This window comes from Gorilla gorilla, chromosome 17, assembly GCF_029281585.2.
Source record: "Gorilla gorilla gorilla isolate KB3781 chromosome 17, NHGRI_mGorGor1-v2.1_pri, whole genome shotgun sequence".
NCBI lineage: Eukaryota > Metazoa > Chordata > Mammalia > Primates > Hominidae > Gorilla > Gorilla gorilla.
The window spans coordinates 80,981,424-81,004,022 of NC_073241.2; the positions used below are offsets into that span (position 1 = coordinate 80,981,424).

The following is a 22,599-nucleotide window of genomic DNA, read 5'->3' on the forward strand; positions in this document are numbered from 1 at the left end:
AGAGGCTGGAAAGGGTAGAGGAAGAGAGGGATGAAGACAGGTTGATCAATGGGTACAAATATACACTTAGAAGAAATCAAACATAGTGTTTGATAGATCAGGTGGGTGACTGTAGTTAACATTAATCAACTGTACATTTCAAAATGGCTAGAAGAGAATAATTAGAAAAGATTAATATTTAAAGTGTTGGATATCCCAATTACCCTGATTTGATTATTTGAAGGTATCAAATTATCGCAAGTACTCTGAAAATATATATATTTCTTATATACCTATAAAAATAAAAAATAAAAAATTGATCATTGACAACATGATTATGGTCTCAAAGGATCATCATAATATTTTGTGTGTCACTCATTGAAAGATTAATTATACTAATAGTCTTAAAATAATAGATCAGTAATAATCTTTGCTCTGTATTAAAATTTTCAGAACATTTGTTAAACATTTGCTAAACATTTACTAGATGTTATTATTTGTGTTTAGTAAAAAATAATGAGTGGAGTTCTGTTTTATTCACTATTTATATTCACACACACAGGCATATGTACACCCACATGCACTCTTCTGCATGTACACAACACTCTTTCTCAGTGTGTTCCAGGGTGGGGAAAAAATTAATGTCCACAGCAGGGAAATATTAAAAGCATATTCATGAGTCAGAATTCTGTTTTTAGTTCTATTGTGAAGGGTAATTGTTTGTTACTATAAATAATAGCATGTTCCTTGGTTGAAATTTTCAGCATGGGGCAATATTAACTGTATATATCCCTCTGTGAAATGCAAGCTCTTTTGATTTACTTCTAAGTAACTAACACAATATCACTTAATATCAGGCATTGATTACTCACATAGGCACAGAAGACTTTTTTTCACCCAAAATAAACAACAAACATCAACAGATGTAGCACAGTGGTCCAAACATCAGGACAATCACAAGATAAGCTCATTAGGAAGTTTCCAGTCACTTTTTTTTTTTCAAGATGAGTGATTGACCTCAAAATCAAATTCCAGGTGTTTTCTTATGCAGGCACAGAAAAACAAAAACAAACATTATATGTTCTCACTCATATGTGGGAACTAAAAAAAATCAAATTCCAGGTGTTTTCTTATGCCCTTCAGGATTACACATTTGATCCAAACCAGTCAATTCTTTAGAAATTTATTTTAGAGTAAACAACCTGTCATGGGCAGAATACCAAGTAATTCTGTTGAAACCAAAAGAACACTTTGCTTGGTCATTGAATAAATGTGTTAATTGCTCTTTTTTGCCATAGATTTTAGTCTAACTTTTGTCCTTCACTCTGGCATATCTGAAATGCTGTTATAAATCTAAAGAACTAGAAATGTAGAGCTGATGGTTGTAATATTCAATTTATAGTACCTAATACTAACAACATAGGTCTTCCAGAAGTGGCTTATAAATATTGATTTTACAATGGAAACCTCCAGAAAGAACATAAAAATAATTCTACACACAATATTCTAGAGATTTTTTTAATGTGAGGACCCAAAGCAATCTACTCTGAGTGTGACTGATGTCCTCATTGCCCTTGTCTGGGAGCTGGTGGCCTCCTGGTCTGTTGCCACAGCCCGTTGCTAAACAGTTAAACCTATTGGCATGTGTGTCATACCCCTGCCCAACGGTCGCTTAAGCAAGCCACAAATCTTCCTTGCTCTGGATGACAGTTAATGAACTGTAAAAGTCTTGCACCAATATTTCTACTTCATCAGCAAGCTTGAAGAAGGCAAATTTGTTTTTCACCCTCAAAAAGAACCCGCTGTATTTCTCAGGCAGACAAAAATGATTTGTTTGTGTGGATCTCTTTTTAGTTAGGAGAATATCTTTGGGGCTTGGAAATTCGATTCAGAAAAAAACCACAAGCTTCTAATTATTTCAGGATGTTTTATGTGCCTGGATGTGTTTTATTAGCCCAAATATATTGCAAGCTCTTCCAACTCTGCGACCTTGAGCAAGCCACTTAACCTCTCTGGGCTTATTTTCCCCTCTGTAACATGAGGATAACAATACCTGGTGTTATTACCTCACAAAATTCCTCAGAAAATCAAATGAGATGGTCACTATTATGCTTTCTTAACGATCATTTAAAATGACTCGACTAAACATCATATTAATTCTCAAGAGCTTTAAATTACATTCATCATAACACAATTTATGTATATATATATGTGTGCATATATATCTTTATGTGTATTTAGATATATATGATATATACGTGTATTTAGGTACATATATATTCCCTCACCCACTGAACAGGTTCTGTGATATATTGTTTTTACAGATTAAGCAAAATGAAATATAACTGAACATGAGAAAGCAACTGATTAGCAGCAAGTGTAACAATACATTTTAAGAAACATCTACTGCACATTCTGGGATAATTGCTTTAGGCATATCCCTAGTCATATTATTTGCTCAACTTTTGACTGGAGCCACTTCATAAATTCTAATGTCCTTCTAAATTGTTGCCTCAGTTGTGTTCTGTTTAAGATTTACCAAAATGGTACCATTAGAAATGCTGCTAATGTTTTATTCCATTTCTCATTTATCCTTCTGTGATTTTAGAAAAAGAAAAAAATCTGTTCCTTTTAGTTTCTTCTCTCTTTTCCCAGCTGGCACCATCTCTTGTCTTAGGCAGCTGGGATGTGGAGCACAATGTTCTTGAACCAAGTGTTGAAGTTGATTGTTGATACACACTTCTCAGAGGCTGATCTTTTTGAGAATCCTACTAATTTCACTACACAATTTATCAGAATAATTCCTGGGTCTCTTTTAAAGCAGATTTAGCTCCAACTTGTGCTGGAGAACTTCATCAGTGTAGTTTTTACAGGTTCTAATATCAGTCCAAATCACAACTTTCAGTTGTGGTATAACAGGTCCACCAGCAGAAGGCATTCTCTGCATCTACTGTAGAATCCAAAAGAGCTTCTTGTATGGCCGGATTGTCCCTTCCAGTTGCTGGGTCTGTGTCTTCAAAATGTTGATATTAATAAAGCTTTTGTCATTGTCTATCTCTTCTTTTGAAATTTCTTCATTCACTTTTTAAAAAATTCACCACAATGCATACTTTATACAGATTTGCTTAGTTTTTACTTAATGGCTTTTCTTGTTGTTCCAGGATCCCATCCAAGAGACCACATTCCATTTAGTTCTTGTGTCTCCTTAGGCCCCTCGAGACTGTGACATCTTCTTGGACATTCTTTATTTTTGATGACCTTGACAGTTTGAGGGATAGAGTACAGGTCACGTATTTTGTAGAGACTGTCCCTCAATTTGGATTTTTCTAATTTTGTTCCTCATGATTAGGCTGGGGTTATAGGTTTTTGGGAGGAAGAGCACAGGGGTAATACAGTTAGCCTCATTATATTATCCATCAGTATCTCATTAAATCATATCAAGGGTACATATGATTTGTTTGACTGAGCACTATTGACATTGATCTTGATCACCTGGCCAAGGTATTGTTTGTCAGATTTCTCTATAGCAAATTACTGCCTGCTCCCCATTCACCTTTCCATACTGTACTTTTTGCAAGGAAATCAGTATAGATAGCTCACATTTTGGTCGGGGGGAGTTATGCTCCACATACTAGAGGTGGAGTATTCACATAAATCACTTGGAATTGTTCTTCACAGATTTGTCCCTTTTACTCCAATTATTTATTTTTAAAATCGTCTATATCTGTATAGAATCATGGATATTTATTTTATAGTTTGGGTTATAATTTTATTTTGGCACTCAAATTGACCCAGAGTTGGCCATTGGGAACTCTTATAGTTGTCTCCTATTGATGTATCCTATTACTATGGACCCCCTGTCTCCACCGTTTCTCTCTTTTCCCCTCCCCTTCCTTACCTTCCCTACTTCCTCTCCCCAGCCCCGCTTTCTCTTTCTTTCTTAGCGCTTTCTTACTTTTTGGCACTATAAGGTGCTGCTCCAGGCTTATCTTCTGTGTTTCCTTCACTAGTGCTAGAACAGGCAATTTCTTCAAGGATCCCTGGTTCCTTTTATTGCAGAATGATATAAGGAACCAAGATCTGAGCACTAGGTGTGCCATAAAGATGTTGTTTCTTTTAGGCTTTCTTAGCTGACAGAAGAGAGAATTATATGTATATGTGCTAACCTGTGTACATACACCTATTTACAAATATTTATACATTTAACTATATTAAGCTGAAAATGAGCAAATCTCTTTTTTTTTTTTTTTGAAACAGAATCTCTGCTTTCAGGCTGGAGTGCAGTGGCATGATCTTGAATCACTGCAACTTCTGCATCCTGGGCTCAAGTGATCCTCAACCTTCCAAGTAGCTGGGACTACAAGTGTGCACCACCACACGCAGCTACTTCCCATGTTTTTGTAGAGATGAGGTTTCACTGTGTTGCCAAGGCTGGTCTTGAACTCGGGCTTAAGCAATTCTCCTGCCTTGGACTCCCAAAGTGCTAGGATTATAGGCATGAGCCACCACACCCAGCAGAGTTAATTCTAACATCTTTAACTCTAATCTATTACCATATGAGTCATTCTAGCCTCCTCCACTTGCCTGTAATCTGCGTAGGAAAGCCTTTATCAGTTTGGATACAGTGCTTGTGTACAGTTTCTTTTGCCTTTAGTCTTAAGGTCTCTGCTCATTTCCAAAGTTGCTTAAATCAGCACCTTTTCTCTATACTTCTTTCAGTGAGGTTTTTCATATTCTTGTAACACAGTTGATTGTCCCTATTCTGCATTCCATCCTGTAATTCCCTGACTTCATTAATGATTTTTTTTAATTGTCTTCATCCATTTATACACTTTCTAAACTATAGTTTCTTGGCCTTTTCAGGCACCAACGCATATATATATTAATACTTCTTTACCTAAAAATTCAAGTACAAAGCATGTTGCTCTTTGTATTAATCTGTGCTTTTACTCATAGATAAAAGAATCCACTTTAGCTAGTTTGAAATATATTATTAGTAATAATAATAACAGAAGCAACAACAACCATAATGTAACATTAATGTGTTTACCGTGTGTCAGGATGCATTCTAAATGCTTTACCTATATTAACTCCTTTATACTGTATGAAAACCCTGTGCGACAGCTACCTATTTGCCCCACTTTTCAGATAAGGAAACTGGCATAAAGCAGTGAGATAACTTGCCTGAGATCACACAATTATTAAGCGGCAGAGCCAGGATTGGAGCCCAGGCTACTTTCCCTAGCTCCCAGAGTCACAAAAAGGACTAGAGGGACAATTCTAGGCTGATTTCTACTAACAACTCCTGGAAACACCCTGAGGAACTGGCCACTGATCCCAGGACCCCACTGCCCTATCCATGATAGCAAGTGGCCTCTCCTGCTTCCCCCACTTCCAATCACAGAAACATGTGGCCTCTGCCACCCGCCGGGCTGCAAAATGGAAATCCCATACCTGCCATTTCCTCACTTCCAAATCATAGGCCCTTGCAGTTAGATCTGGTTGAAAGAAACTAAATCACATGCCTGAACCTTAGTATCTCAAGAGACTTAGACTTGTACTGTTATAGTAGAACCATCATATTCTTAGTGCTGCTTCAGTGTGTGTTTTGTAATTAGCTAAGCAACAAGAAAATAAAACATTGTGTTTTGGATTCTTATAACAATCCTAGTTCTAGACGAGGAAACTGAGGCACACAGAGTAAGATAACTTTTCCAAGGACACACAGGTAATAAATGGGTAAGTCAAGTTTTGAACTTGATAGTCTATTGTAAAAAATTAAGCTCTTAACCACTCAGCAATATTGCAAACTATTTTTCTAGACAGTGAGGTAATGCAAAATGGTGCATGGACAAGAGATTTTGCATTTTTTTCTGTTCTTTTATTTCTGGTAGCTTAGCGACTTTAGCTGAGTGCTATCTCCCAAATTCATAAGCCCACAGACACCACCTCCCAGGCTGGGTACCACCACAGCCCTGAGTACTGCACTTTACAAGCTTGAGAACATGAAAAACGTCTCTAAGGACAGAAAAATCTTAGAGGGGGCCTCTGGTAGCTTCTTGGTTACAGAGCTGCTTCTATAGCTCTGGCCTCCTACTATGAAGCAACTTAAAACATTAAAGGAGCTTTAAAGTTATAAAATGTTATCATCACTAGCAATAATTTTGGAGGGGCAGGGATAGTGTCTCCTTATTACTTTTGACTTCCCTATAGTGCCCACACATTTGCAACTAGTGGGCCCTCAATCACTCCTTTATACAAGAGGGAATAAAGAAAAAAAATTTTGAACTCCTTTCAAGGGCTGCAGCATGCTGCAGCCTATAATTTGCGTGAGCCCTGTCCTCTCCTCACCAATCTTGAGTTTACATCCTGGGAGAATGGGTGAGGCTACTGCAGAATCAATAGTTGGAGAAGGCAGTGAAGTCTCATGAGATTTGCTCTCTCTCATTCCCTGTGTGAGGCTTAGAATTCAGCTGGGAGTAAGAGGTTACTCATTTGTCCCTATGAGAATTAATCACTTTTGTGGCCAGCCTCACCTTATTTAGTTGACTTTCATCTCATGCTCCTCCTCACTGTCTTCTTCCCATTAGCTGCTGTGTGCATGGGGAATACCAAGCAACCTTCACAGTGATCCCAGTGAAGTGCAGTCAAGAAGGGAACTATGCTGGCTACAGAAATCACAAACAGCATTAAGTATTCAAATATCAATGAGTTTTGGATTATTTGTGCCACTGCATACCCAATTTTCCCTCTCCTGCATGAATAACCTGCAAGACATCTAATGCCCCGGGGAGGGGTTGGGGATGGTCTCTTTAGTGGACTCCAATCCAAAGCACATTTTACAGGACTACTCCCTTCACCTGATGCAACTCTCTCCTCCTTTTACATTTCAACCTCCTCCACCCCATTCTAACTCTAGGGGAGGGTTTTCCAGAGGGTCAAAAGGGTGCTATATTCTCACTTTAAGGCCAGGTCCAGATTAGGACTTCTACAGACCCAGTGTACACTCTGTGGATGATTGTATTATTTCTCTCAAGTATGTGCTCTCTCCTTCTCTATTATACGTGCCCCTTCATGGCCACGGGACTTGTAGTCCTCTTGAGGGAGCAGCTTACATCCCTCTTTACTTGGCCATGTGACAGGCTTTGGCCAAAGGGATGTGAGCAGAAGTGTCGTCTGCCTTGCGTGAAAGATGCTTTAAAAGGCACCATGGGTTCCATGAATTCTCCTGCTCTGTTTCCTCTTCCACAAGTATGCCATGTCCCGAATATGGGCTGCTTCTTCAGCCTGGGTCTTAGAGAGAGAAAACATGGGGAACAGGGCTGGGAAGAACCACCACAAATGACCTGCACCTGCCAACAATTAAAATTCATGATCAATAAATGCTGGTTATTATAAGCCAGTGGAATTTGGGGGTTCTTACTGCAGTAAAACTGACTGATATTCTCATGTATAATTCAAACTAAGAACTATCCTAAAGGTTAGGGATGCCCAATAAATTGTAATTTTCTCTCCCAACCACAATGATTACTTCAATGATTTATTGGACCTCACTGAATATCAATTTATTTATAACATTTGTTTCCTCATTTTGTTATGGCCACCTGCTGTGTGTGTGTGTGTGTGTTGGGGGGGTGCTCCAAACATGAGCTCAGCCTCCCTCTTGGGTAATCCTGAAGAAACCATGCTTAAATGGACAAAAGTAATGGTTCCCAGTAAGTCAGGATACCCAGTGGCTTATGCATTAATCAGCTTTGTGTGATTTTCAGCAAGTAATAAAACCTGACTGTTACTCAGATGATTCATTTTTTAAAAGCAGCAACTTAGGCCAAATAACTTCAGGTTTGATTCAGCTATAAAATTTATAAGGTCTGGGGGGGACTAATAAATAATGGCCCATTTCCGTACCCATGTTTGGAATCTATTGTAAAAGAGCCACACTCAGGAATTATAGATGATGGAGATCAAAATAGGTTTTATTGTGATAAAAGCTCTGTTGGAGGCCATGGCTCAACATGCAGCTAAAGGAGCCGCTAACCTTCCTCTGAATTTATCTTTCCTCCCCAAACTGTGTGCCTTCTCTTGCCATAAGGCTGGTGCAGAAGAGACTGTGCACTGCCTGCAGATGCCCACAGCCAAGCACAGAAGGGGATAAGCCCAGGGATCTCACCCTCTGCTCCCAAACTTTCCAATCAATTGTCACTCTTTCTACCCTCCGTTGGGGAAAATGGGTTAATGTAGATAGAGGTAGGCCTGCTACTCCTAACTTGGAAACATGCATCCTGGGGAAAGGAAGTTCCCCCCCATAAGAATTCTATAAATCTGTAATTTGAAAGCAGGTTCAGAACACAGTGGAAAGAACGTGTGGCAGAAAGACCTATACTCAAACCTGGGTTCATCACAGACTTCTGTAATTTCAGGCAGGTCAACTCGCCTCTCTAGGCCTCAGTTTTCCCCTCTGAAGAATATGGATAACAAGAATACTAGCACTGCCTAGCAGGTAAGATTTTTCTATGAATCTAATGAGACAATATGCGTGAAAAAGTTTTGAAAACGATGCACTGTACAAGATAAGGTTAAAGTGAAAGGGATATACCATTAAGTCAGGGAAATTAGTGACTGTATAGCTGCAATTTCTAGCCACAATTTTAGCTTTACTAAGAAAAGCAAGTCAGAGGATGGAGGCAGTTTTCTGAATACTATGCTTGGGTTTCTGGACGCACAGCCCAACATCCTTTTCACCCCACCATCATACTGATGGTTCCTTAGTCACACCTGGAAGCCAAGGACTCCAGTCCTAACAAAAATTCTATTTTGTTCAGGCTTCCAGGGCAGCTGAACACCGAGTCCACTACCGTTCCCCTGTGTTGCATTGTTTTTCTCCCCTTGGACCAGGATGGGTAATTTCTGTCCTTTTTGGGTGCTCTCTTTCTTCTCAGTAAAGTGAGTGGCGGTAACAGGCTAGAATGCTCTGTCAGGGGAGAGCCAGGAGCCGGGGAGTCCGGATCAGGAGACCCAAGAGCTCCCCTAGGCTCTGCCTTCGCTCAGTTTTCCACACTGCTTTTGGCATTGCCATAAATTTAGCATTTTCCAAAGTGTATTTCTCAGATTGCCAGTTCCCCAAGACACTCAAACTCAAAAAGTTTCTGTGGTTAAATTAGTTTAGGAAAGGCTCCATGTATAATTCCCCCTCTTTGAGAGTTTCAATGTCCATTAAAATACCAAAGGCCCTTAAAAGTCCTATAAATCCTCTAGCAAACAAAGGTTGTTTATTATTTGCTGTTGTTTAACCCAGAACTTCTAAAATGTATTTGGCATTGAAACACTTATTTTTCAAGAAGCACTACTAACATCCTGGTTTCATGTGGTGAGTGAATCTGACCTTCAAAAACCCCACTCGCACTTCACCTCCATGAAAGAAGGTTCGGCGAGAGTTCTCAACCTTGGCTGTGCTCTAGAGCCATCTGGGAAGCTTCTATAACACCCAATACTTAGACTGCCCCCAAACCAATTAAATGAGCAAATCTGGGGTTGGGTCCCAGGCATCAGTACTACGTAAAGTTCCCTGAGTTCCAGGGTAAGACCAAGGCTGAGAACCATTGGATTAGAGGGAAACGCTTTGGTGGTAACTTTCATTGCCATTGCCTGCCAAGGTCAGCTGAGTTAGCTTTTCACATAGTAAGGCCAGGCTTATTATTTCACAAGAAATAGGAAAAATGTAAAATGCTCATGGTGACTAAGTGAAAATGTCTACTGAAGGAAACTAATAATTTCCTTCAGTTATGTGCAAACATTTATATGGCACATAAACATACATTCTAAATACTTTTCATATATTATTGAAGTGACGTTATTTGTTTGGGGAAATACCCAAGGTTTGTTGTCTCAAGCCAAGAAAATCAAAGACATGGACGCACAAGGAATGGGTTTAGGAGCAGAGGTTTAATAGGCAAAAGAAAGAGAAAGGAGAATAGCTCTCTCTCCTGCAGAGAGAGAGGGACGTCAAAGTGGGACTTCTGGTCCATGGTCCATGGTCCATGGTGGAGTGTGGAGGGTGGAGGGGAGGAGGAAGAAGTTTGGGGTTTATAGACTGGCTTGAAGAGGCAGTGTCTGATTTACATAGGACCTAAAGATTGGTTGGAGCAGGTGTGACATTTACATAGTGTGTGAAGAAGCTGGCCACACGACCCTAATCTTTTTATCATGCAAATGGGTTTTCTACCTGGCCAGTGGCCATGTTGTCTGCTCCTTACTGTACACGTGGTTGACAAGGAAAAGGGAAGATGGAGCCGCCATGTTGAACTTGCCTAGCCCCCAGGTAGCCTTCTCCTATTGGCACAGCTGCCAGCATTCATCCATGCAAGCTTCCAGCTTGCTTATCTATGCTGTGGCTTGGTTTTTTAGGCTGCTTTTTTGTTATAAAAGAAATGATTTGGGGCTGCTTTTCATTCAAGGGAAAACCTTACTGAGGACTTTCTTACCCTATCTGTCTAAATAATTTCTTTTTAACTCCTATATCATTATCACATTTCCACATGTAATAACATAATTCTCTTGACAGTCCTTAAGGGGCAAGTATTTTTAATCACAATTTTACAGGTGAGAAAACTGAAGCATGGAGTTAGGGGTTAAACCACTTAAGGAAGAGCCAGCTGACTTAGTAAGTGAGAAAGCTGGGATTTGAACTTGAGTGTTCTTGCTCCCAAATCTCTAACCAACCTTATTGTGGAGTCCTGATAAGGTAAGTAAGCAGCAATGAGGAAAGGGTTCCAGGTTAAGGAGAATAATTGTTCTAAGAGACAGTGTGATGGTTAATATTGAGCATCAACTTGACTGGATTGAAGGATGCAAAGTACGGTTCCTGGGTGTGTCTGTGAGGGAGTTGCCAAAGGAGATTAACATTTGAGTCAGTGGACTCAGAGAGGCAGACCCACCCTCAGTCTGGGTGGGCACCATCTAATCAGCTGCCCACGTCGCTAGAATAAAGCAGGCAGAAGATGGAAGAGCAGAATTGCTGAGTCTTCTGATCTTTATCTTTCTCCTGTGCTGGATGCTTCCTGCCCTCAAACATCAGACTCCAAGTTCTTCAGCTTTTGGACCCTTGGACTTAACCAGCGGATTGCCAGGGGCTCTCAGGCCTTTGGCCACAGACTGAAGCTGCACTGTTGGCTTCCCTACTTTTGAGGTTTTGGGACTCGGACTGATCTACCACTGGATTCCTTGCTCTTCACTTTCAGATGGCCTATCATGGGACTTTACCGTGTGATCATTATGAGTCAATTCTCCTTAATAAAATCCCTTTCATATAGACATCTATCCTATTAGTTCTGTCCCTCTAGAGAACCCTAATACAGATGGCTAATCGCAAACAACATTTTGGCACAACTACCTCGCTCTGCAGGAAGCCCCAGCAGCATGACCTCGTTCTACATGGAGCCCCCTCCAGCATGATCCTATGAAACTTCCCTCCAGTCCTTGCTGTAAGATTCTCCCTGGGGCCTGAAAGCTTAAGGAGATGAATAACTCCTCCCTTCTCAGGCCCAGTCCCAAAGCACAAGGCCACTTGCGTCAGCAGCGTGAGCCAGCAAGATAGCAGAAGCAAGAAGAGAGCCAGCCGGATGACATGTACCCCTGAAGATCGAGAAAAAGGCCATCTGGGCGTAACGTAGCAGTTACATCAGACTAGGACACCTCTCGTTTACAGGAGACTATAAAAGCTTTGTCCTGTCCTCACTAGGGGCTAACGCCCACCTGCGTTTTAGGCCTCAGCCCACCTGCACCCAGGCGCTCATTAAAACAGCATGTTGCTCCACATTGCCTCGTGTTGTCTCTTGGCGTGCTCTTGGGGTTTGAACCGACACAAGAACCTTACGTCCGCTGCTGAAACCCAGGAGGGGCTCAGGTCTGTGTCCCCCATGGACCTACCCCTCCACCCCGGAGAGGAGGCCACAGCAGCCGGACAAAGGAAGCTCTTCAGCCTCCAGTCACCTCTCTGTGCATGCACATCGGTCACTGATCTCGCCTACTAGTAAGTTTCCCCAGGAGCCTGGTTAACAGAGAAAAATCCACACGGCCTCTCTTGGTTCCTCCAGTCTGAAAATCCAGTGTTGGTCCAAGAAGGCTCTGGCATGTGCCAGGCACTCGCTGAATCATCTGGTCTTAGGGGGATGCCTCTAGGCCATTTGATCCCCTTCCGGAATGAAAAGGCAGCAGTGATGATTTGCTCCTTTTATTGTCTCCCTCCAGCCATCCAGGAAGGTCTTTTTCCCTGTTCTCCCAAGCCTACCCTCCGTTATGGGAAACTCCCAGTCCTCCATTCTAAAAAACAGCCCTCTAGGCTGCCTCATAAAAAACCTGCAAACCTTAGGCCTCAGGCAAGATACTCGCCCTAAGCACCTTGTTGTGTTTTTGCAATTCAGTCTGGCCACAATACGAATTGGATAATGAGTTCGAAGGGCCCGCAAATGGAACAATCGACTTTACAATTTTAACTGATTTAAGCAATTATTGCCCACAACTGGAGAAATGGCGAGAAATTCCTTCTGTCCAGGCCTTTTTGCAATCAGATCACAATGCAACCTCTGCAGTTCTTGCTCACCTTTTCAAATCCTTCTCCCCCATTCTCACCACCTTGATTGCCTTTCTCCTCCTGACCCTGCCTCTTTTTCCTCATTTGATTCAGCTGGCTGCTGTCCACCCCTCTCAGCCCCTACCTCTTCCTCTCAAGATCTTCTTTAACTCCCTAAGCCTTCTTGTTGCCTTCTCAGCCGCCACCTTCCCAGATGCCGTCTTCTCAGCCGCCACCTTCCCAGATGCCGTCTTCTCAGCCACCACCTTCCCAGATGCCGTCTTCTCAGCCACCACCTTCCCAGCCACCATTTTCCCAGCTGCCATCTTCTTAGCCACTATCTTTCCAGTCAGCTGTATCCACTTTTTTTCCTACACCTTCCCCTCCTCAGGACAATTCTAGTATTGCCTGTACCCATTCTCCTTCCTCACCGCCCTCTCCTGAAGACTATAAACCCATCCCGCCACCTTACACCCCTATCTATCCTCCACTGCCTGGTAACTCAACCCCTTTTCCCCCTTCAAATCCTCAGCAGAAACCACTATTTTAAACCTTTGGTTCATCTCTCAATCCACCCCCAATATTCAGTGCAAGCTTCGGAAGCTTGATGACAGCCCTGAAACCCTACAATGAGACCTTCCTAATTTAGCCTTCAAAGTCTTTAACAATTGTGACTAGGAAAGTAGAAGGCAAAAACAGGCAGAGTTTCAAATGCTTGCCTCCGCCATCAGGAGCCCTGAAGGCCCACGGGCCGCAGCTCCACACGGAAGCCTCCTAACAATCCATCTCCACCTGGCGCCTGTTTCAAGTGCTGCAATGAAGGCCACTGGTCCAGACAATGCCCAAATCCAGGTAAGCCCACCAGTCTGTGCCCCGTCTAGGGAGGACTCCACTGGAAGTTGGACTGTGAGCAGCCCCCGCAAGGACCGCCCCCGACCCTTCCTAAGATGGCCAAAACCTCCTACTTGGATCTCATCAGCCTTACCGCTGAAGGCTGATGGTGCCCTGGAATGGACGCCCCAGCAATTACCATCTCTTCATCCAAGCCAAGGGTAACCCTGATGGTGGAAGGTAGGCCAGTATGTTCTTTTAAAATTAATATCGGGGCAACCTACTCTGCTTTATCTAATTTTTCAGAACCCACCCAGTCCTCCCAAGTCTGTGTTGTGGGAATTAATGGATAAGTCTCCAAACCCCGAGCCACCCCTCCACTTTTCTGCTTCCTGCACCCTTTTTCCTTCACTCACTCTTTCTTAGTCCTGCCCTCATGCCCAATCCCGCTCCTAGGCAGAGATATCCTTTCAAAACTCCACACTACTCTCCTCTTCCACATTCCCCATAGTACCCAACACATTACCCAGACCCCTCCAGTACTTCTAGCTTTCTTCTACTCCTTCACCCTCCCACTCTAAAACATGCAACTCTTCCTTATCCCCCATCTGTAGTTAACCCTGCTGTTTAGGATACTTCCACACCCTCAGTCGCAGAACACCACACCCCCATCTGCATTATCCTTAAAAAGCCCACCCAGTTCCTAACACAGAAGCAGTATCCCATCTCCCAAGCAGCTCTCATAGGCCTAAAGCCTATCATTTTTCGCCTCCTTGCCCGTCACCTACACCACCCAACAAACTCCCTTTTAACACACCAGTTCTACCTGTTAAAAAGCCAGATGGAATTTATCACTTAGTACAGGACCTAGGCTCGTCAACCAAGCTATACTCCCAGTGTGTCTAGTAGTTCCTAACCCATATGCTTTACTTTCTGCAGTTCCCTCCAATACCACCCATTTTTCTGTCCTAAACCTAAAGAAAGCTTTTTTCACAATTCCTTTGCACCCTGATTCTGAAGACCTCTTTTCCTTTACATGGGAAAACCCTGATACCCACCTTTCACGTCAGCTCACCTGGTGCGTACTACCTCAAGGTTTCAGAGACAGCTTCCACCTTTTTGGACAGGCCCTTGCTCGTGACTTATGTACCTTATCCCTAAAACCGTCCACTCTCCTTCAGTGTGTTAATAATCAGCTCCTGTGTAGCCCCTCTCAAAGAAACTGCAATGCCCATACTATCTCTCTTTTAAACTCCTTGGCAGAACGGGAGTACTAGGTCTCCCCTAAGAAAGCACAAATATGCACCCCCTCAGTCACCTATCTAGGCCTAGCCCTTACCCTGGGAACCCAAGGGCTTACAACTGACCACATATCCCTCCTCCAGTCCCTCCCACCTCCACAAACTAAGCAAGAAATTCTCTTCTTTTTTTTTTTAAAGTAAAAATGACAAATTCATATACATATGTTAAATGATATAGCTTCTCTTTACATTAGCTCCCCGAGTTACAACCTCTCCCCTTGTGTAGGTACACATCAGTGATTAAAACGCAGAAAAACTTCCCCAATACAGGAATCCGGCTTCTGAAAATAATTGTGCTGGAAAATTTGCAATGGAGGCATGGAAGACTTGAGAAAGGGAGGGCTGGGAAACGAGCTGTAACTCAATCTGAAGACACTCATAAATATCAATTTTAATATCTATTTACAATACAGCAATAAAGGCAAACTAAAAAAGGCTATACAAGGCATTTTGCACATCTTCATGTACTGGGTTCTCTGAAGCCCAATTCCTGTTAATATCTTTTGCTGGAAGAATTTTCTTTTTTTTTTATTATTATACTTTAAGTTCTAGGGTACAAGTGCACAATGTGCAGGTTTGTCACATATGTATACATGTGCCATGTTGGTGTGCTGCACCCATTAAGTCGTCATTTACATTAGGTATATCTCCTAATGCTATCCCTCCCCCATCCCCCCACCCTACAACAGGCCCCGGTGTGTGATGTTCCCCTTCCTGTGTCCATGTGTTCTCATTGTTCAATTCCCACCTATGAATGGGAACATGTGGTGTTTGGTTTTTTGTCCTTGCAATAGTTTGCTGAGAATGACGGTTTCCAGCTTCATCCATGTCCCTGCAAAGGACATGAACTCATCCTGTTTTGTGGCTGCATAGTATTCCATGGTGTATATGTGCCACATTTTCTTTCTTTCTTTCTTTTTTTTTTTTTTTGAGATGGAGTCTTGCTCTGTTGCCCAGGGTGGAGTGGAGTGCAGTGGCACGATCTCGGCTCACTGCAAGCTCCATCTCTCGGGTTCCCGCCATTGTCCTGTCTCAGCCTCCTGAGTAGCTGGGACTACAGGTGCCCACCATCACACCTGGCTAATTTTTTTTTGTATTTTTAGTAGAGACGGGGTTTTACCATGTTAGCCAGGGTGGTCTTGATCTCCTGACCTTCTGATCCACCTGCCTTAGCCTCCCAAAATGCTGGGATTACAGGCGTGAGCCACTGTGCCCAGCTGTGCCACATTTTCTTAATCCAAACTATCATTGATGGACATTTGGGTTGGTTCCAAGTGTTTGCTATTGTGAATAGTGCCACAATAAGCATACATGTGCATGTGTCCTTATAGTAGCATGATTTATAATCCTTTGGGTATATACCCAGTAATGGGATGGCTGGGTCAAATGGTATTTCTAGTTCTAGACCCTTGAAAAATCGCTGCACTGACTTCTACAATGTTTGAACTAGTTTACAGTCCCACCAACACTGTAAAAGTGTTCCTATTTTTCCACATCCTCTCCAGCACCCATTGTTTCCTGACTTTTTAATGATCGCCATTCTCACTGGTGTGAGATGGTATCTCATTGTGGTTTTGATTTGCATTTCTCTGATGGCCAGTGATGATGAGCATTTTTTCATGTGTCTGTTGGCTGCATAAATGTCGTCTTTTGAGAAGTGTCTGTTCATATGCTTTGCCCACTTTTTGATGTTTTTTTTTTTTTCTTGTAAATTTGTTTGAGTTCTTTGTAGATTCTGGATATTCGCCCTTTGTCAGATGAGTAGACTGCAAAAATTTTCTCCCATTCTGTAGGTTGCCTTTTCACTCTGATGGTAGTTTCTTTTGCTGTGCAGAAGCTCTTTAGTTTAATTAGATCCCATTTGTCAATTTTGGCTTTTGTTGCCATTGCTTTTGGTGTTTTAGATATGAAGTCTTTGCCCATGCCTATGTCCTGAATGGTATTGCCTAGGTTTTCTTCTAGGGTTTTTATGGTTTTAGGTCTAACATTTAAATCTTTAATCCATCTCGAATTAATTTTTGTATAAGGCCTAAGGAAGGGATCCAGTTTCAGCTTTCTACATATGGCTAGCCAGTTTTCCCAGCACCATGTATTAAATAGGAAATCCTTTCCCCATTTCTTGTTTTTGTCAGGTTTGTCAAAGATCAGATGGTTGCAGATATGTGGTATTATTTCTGAGGGCTCTGTTCTGTTCCATTGGTCTATATCTCTGTTTCAGTACCAGTACCATGCTGTTTTGGTTACTGTATCCTTGTAGTATAGTTTGAAGTCAGGTAGTGTGATGCCTCCAGCTTTGTTCTTTTGGCTTAGGATTGACTTGGCAATGCGGGCTCTTTTTTGGTTCCATATGAACTTTAAAGTAGTTTTTTCCAATTCTGTGAAGAAAGTCATTGGTAGCTTGATGGGATGACATTGAATCTATAAATTACCTTGGGCAGTATGGCCATTTTCAAGATATTGATTCTTCCTATCCATGAGCATGGAATGTTCTTCCATTTGTTTTTGTCCTCTTTTATTTCGTTGAGCAGTAGTTTGTATTTCTCCTTAAGATGTCCTTCACATCCCTTGTAAGTTGTATTCCTAGGTATTTTATTCTCTTTGAAGCAATTGTGAATGGGAGTTCACTCATGATTTGGCTCTCTGTTTGTCTGTTATTGGTGTATAACAATGCTTGTGATTTTTGCACATTGATTTTGTATCCTGAGACTTTGCTGAAGTTGCTTATCAGCTTAAGGAGATTTTGGGCTGAGACAATGGGGTTTTCTAGATATACAATCATGTCATCTGCAAACAGGGACAATTTGACTTCCTCTTTTCCTAACTGAATACCTTTTATTTCTTTCTCCTTCCTGATTGCCCTGGCCAGAACTTCCAACACTATGTTGAATAGGAGTGGTGAGAGAGGGCATCCCTGTCTTGTACCAGTTTTCAAAGGGAATGCTTCCAGTTTTTGCCCATTCAGTATGATATTGGCTGTGGGTTTGTCATAAATAGCTCTTATTATTTTGAGATATGTCCCATCAATACCTAATTTATTGAGACTTTTTAGCATGAAGGGCTGTTGAATTTTGTCAAAGGCCTTTTCTGCATCTATTGAGATAACCAAGTGGTTTTTGTCTTTGGTTCTGTTTATATGCTGCATTACGTTTATAGATTTTCATATGTTGAACCAGCCTTGCATCCCAGGGATGAAGCCCACTTGATCATGGTGGATAAGCTTTTTGATGTGCTGCTGGATTCGGTTTGCCAGTATTTTGTTGAGGACTTTTGCATCGCTATTCATCAGGGATATTTGTCTGTAATTCTCTTTTTTTGTTGTGTCTCTGCCAGGTTTTCGAATCAGGATGATGCTAGCCTCATAAAATGAGTTAGGGAGGATTCCCTTTTTTTATATTGATTGGAATAGTTTCCGAAGGAATGGTACCAGTTCCTCCTTGTACCTCTGGTAGAATTCGGCTGTGAATCCATCTGGTCCTGGACTTTATTTGGTTGGTAGGTTATTATTGCCTCAATTTCAGAGCCTGTTATTGGTCTATTCAGGGATTCAACTTCTTCCTGGTTTAGTCTTGGGAGGGTGTATGTGTCCAGGAATTTATCCATTTCTTCTAGATTTTCTAGTTTATTTGCGTAGAGGTGTTTATAGTATTCTCTGATGGTAGTTTGTATTTCTGTGGGATTGGTGGTGATATCCCCTTTATCATTTTTTATTGCATCTATTTGATTCTTCTCTCTTTTCTTCTTTATTAGTCTTGCTAGCAGTATATCAATTTTGTTGATCTTTTCCAAAAAAAAAAAAAAACAGCTCCTGGATTCATTGATTTTTTGAAGGGTTTTTTGTGTCTCTATCTCCTTCAGTTCTGCTCTGATCTTAGTTATTTCTTGCCTTCTGCTAGCTTTTGAATGTGTTTGCTCTTGCTTTTCTAGTTCTTTTAATTGTGATGTTAGGGTGTCAGTTTTAGATCTTTCCTGCTTTCTCTTGTGGGCATTTAGTGCTATAAATTTCCCTCTAAACACTGCTTTTAATGTGTCTCAGAGATTGTGGTATGTTGTGTCTTTGTTCTCATTGGTTTCAAAGAACATCTTTATTTCTGCCTTCCTTTCATTATGTACCCAGTAGTCATTCAGGAGCAGGTTGTTCAGTTTCCAGGTAGTTGAAAGGTTTTGAGTGAGTTTCTTAATCCTGAGTTCTAGTTTGATTGCACTGTGGTCTGAGAGACAGTTTGTTACAATTTCTGTTCTTCTACGTTTGCTGAGGAGTGCTTTACTTCCAACTATGTGGTCAATTTTGGAATAAGTGCTATGTGGTGCTGATAAGAATGTATATCCTGTTGATTTGGGGTGGAGAGTTCTGTAGATGTCTATTAGGTCTGCTTGGTGCAGAGCTGAGTTCAATTCCTGGATATCGTTGTTAACTTTCTGTCTCGTTGTTCTGTCTAATGTTGACAGCGGGGTGTTAAAGTCTCCCATTATTATAGTATGGGAGTCTAAGTCTCTTTGTAGGTCTCTAAGGACTTGCTTTATGAATCTGGGTGCTCCTGTATTGGGTGCATATATATTTAGGATAGTTAGCTCTTCTTGTTGAATTGATCCCTTTACCATTATGTAATGGCCTTCTTTTTCTCTTTTGATCTTTGTTGGTTTAAAGTCTGTTTTATCAGAGACTAGGATTGCAACCCCTGCCTTTTCTTGTTTTCCAGTTGCTTGGTAGATCTTCCTCCATCCCTTTATTTTGAGCCTATGTGTGTCTCTGCACATGAGATGGGTTTCCTGAATACAGCACACTGATGGGTCTTGACTCTTTATCCAATTTGCCAGTCTGTGTCTTTTAATTGGAGCATTTAGCCCATTTACATTTAAGGTTAATATTGTTGTGTGTAAATTTGAGCCTGTCATTATGATGTTAGCTGGTTATTTTGCTCGTTAGTTGATGCAGTTTTTTCCTAGCCTCGATGGTCTTTACAATGTGGCATATTTTTGCAGTGGCTGGTACTGGTTGTTCCTTTCCATGTTTAGTGCTTCCTTCAGGAGCTCTTGTAGGGCAGGCGTGGTGGTGACAAAATCTCAGCATTTGCTTGTCTGTAAAGGATTTTATTTCTTCTTCACTTCTGAAGCTTAGTTTGGCTGGATATGAAATTCTGGGTTGAAAATTCTTTTCTTCAAGAATGTTAAATATTGGCCCCCACTCTCTTCTGGCTTGTAGAGTTTCTGCCAAGAGATCTACTATTAGTCTGATGGGCTTCCCTTTGTGGGTAACCCGACCTTTCTCCCTGGCTGCCGTTAACATTTTTTCCTTCATTTCCACTATGGATAATCTGATAATTATATGTCTTGGAGTTGCTCTTCTTGAGGAGTATCTCTGTGGCGTTCTCTGTATTTCCTGAATTTGAATGTTGGCCTGCCTTGCTAGTTTGGCTACATTCTCCTGGATAATATCCTGCAGAGTGTCTTCCAACTTGGTTCCATTCTCCCCGTCACTTTCAGGTACACCAATCAGATGTAGATTTGGTCTTTTCACATAGTGCCATATTTCTTGGAGGCTTTGTTCATTTCTTTTTACTCTTTTTTCTCTTAACTTCTCTTTTCGCTTCATTTCATTCATTTGGTCTTCAATCACTGATATCCTTTCTTCCAGTTGATCAAATCGGCTACTGAAGCTTGTGCATTCGTCATGTAGTTCTCATGCCATGGTTTTCAGCTCCATCAGGTCATTTAAGGACTTCTCTACACTGGTGATTCTAGTTAGCCATTTTTCTAATCTTTTTTCAAGGTTTTTATCTTCTTTGCAATATCTTTGAACTTCCTCCTTTAGCTTGGAGAAGTTTGCTCATCTGAAGCCTTCTCTCAACTCATCAAAGTCAAACTCTGTCCAGCTTTGTTCCATTGCTGGTGAGGAGCTGCATTCCTTTGGAGTCAGAGAGGCACTCTGATTTTTAGAATTTTCAACTTTTCTTCTCTGTTTTTTCCCCATCTTTGTGGTTTTATCTACCTTTGGTCTTTGATGATGGTGACGTACAGATGGGGTTTTGGTGTGGATGTCCTTTCTGTTTGTTAGTTTTCCTTCTAACATTCAGGACCCTCAGTTGCAGGTCTGTTGGAGTTTGCTGGAGGTCCACTCTAGACCCTGTTTTCCTGGGTATCAGCAGCGGAGGCTGCAGAACAGCAAATATTGCTGCTTGATCGTTCCTCTGTAAGCTTTGTCTCAGAGGAGTTCCCAGCCATGTGAGGTGTCAGTCTGCCCCTACTGTGGGGGAGTGTCTCCCAGTTAGGCTACTCGGGGGTCAGGGACCCACTTGAGGATGCACTCTGTCTGTTCTCAGATCTCAAACTCCATGCTGGGGGAACCACTACTCTCTTCAAAGCTGTCAGACACGGACATTTAAGTCTGCAGAGGTTTCTGCTGCCTTTTGTTTGGCTATGCCCTGTCCCCAGAGGTGGAGTCCACAGAGGCAGGCAGGCCTCCTTGAGCTGCTGTGTGCTCCACCCATTTCGAGCTTCCCAGCCACTTTGTTTACCTACTCACTCCTCAGCAATGGTGGGCACCCCTCCCCCAGCCTTGCTGCCTCCTTGCAGTTCCATCTGTCTGCTGTGCCCGTGGGAGTGGGACCTTCTGAGCCAGGCACAGGATATAATTTCCTGGTGTGCCGTTTGCTAAGACCATTAGAAAAACACAGTATTTGGGTGGGAGTGACCTGATTTTCCAGGAGCCATCTGTCACAGCTTCCCTTGGCTAGGAAAGGGAATTCCCTGACCTCTTGCACTTCCCGGGTGAGGCAATGCCTCACCCTGCTTTGGCTCATGCTCGATGGGCTGCACCCTCTGTCCTGCACCCACTGTCTGATAAGCCCCAGTGAGATGAACCTAGTACCTCAGTTGGAAATGCAGAAATCACCCGTCTTCTGCGTTGCTCATGATGGGAGCTGTAGACTGGAGCCGTTCCTATTTGGCCATCTTAGAACCGTCCCCCCAAGAAATTCTCTTTCCTAAGATTAACGGGATATTTTAGACTCTGGGTTTCCTCCTTTGCTCTACTTGCCAAACCGTTATGCCAAGCCACTAAAGGCTGTCACCATGAGCCTTCAAACCCTGCACAGCCTATTACTCAACCTTTCTGTCTACTCCAGAAGGCTCTCACCTCAGTCCCTGTCCGCACTCTCCCAGACCTCACCAAAACTTTTTCCCTCTACACTGATGGATGGCGTGGAGTTGCAATGAGTGTTCTAACCCAATCTAAGGGACCCACCCTCCAGGTTATTGCCTACCTCTCTAAACAGCTTAAAGCCACAGTTCTCAGATGGCCTCTGTGCCTCTGAGCATTGGCGGCAGCTGCTGTCCTCACCCGTGAAAGCCTAAAACAATCTCTCCATGACAACCTAATAGTTCATTCAACTGATAACATCAAAGACATGCTAGCTCACAGCAGTGTACTAAGACTCATCTCTGCCCCACGGCTCCCCCAACTGTATACTCTATTCATAGAAGCTCCCCACATCACCATGCTAACCAGCTCCTGTCTAAACACAGCCATGCTCTTACCTGAAGCTACAACCACCCAAGACCCTACACACTTCTATGTAAACACTGTTCAAACCTTTCTTATACCTTTTCCAAACCTGACAGACCAACCCCTTCCAGATGCCTCCTTTACTTGGTTTGTAGATGGCAGCTCCTTCCTACATCAAGGATGAGGGCATGCTGGCTATGCTATAATGTCACCCCCCCAACATTATTGAAGCCAAGCTGCTCTCCCTAGGCACCACCTCCCAAAAAGCTGAACTCATCACCCTCACTCAAGCTCTCACTCAAGCAGCCAGACAACAGATCAACATATATTCAAATTCTCATTATGTTCCACCTAGTGCACTCACACTTGTCCATCTGGAAAGAATGGGGTTTCCTAACTGCAAAGAACCCTCCTGTCAT

General features: G+C 42.2%; 1 pseudogene; it reads left to right on the forward strand.

Annotated features, from left to right (window-relative positions):
• LOC129528254 (transcription factor NF-E4-like) overlaps positions 1-13,603 on the forward strand; it is a 29,261-nt pseudogene extending 15,658 nt beyond the window's left edge.
• The last annotated feature ends 8,996 nt before the right edge of the window (positions 13,604-22,599 follow it).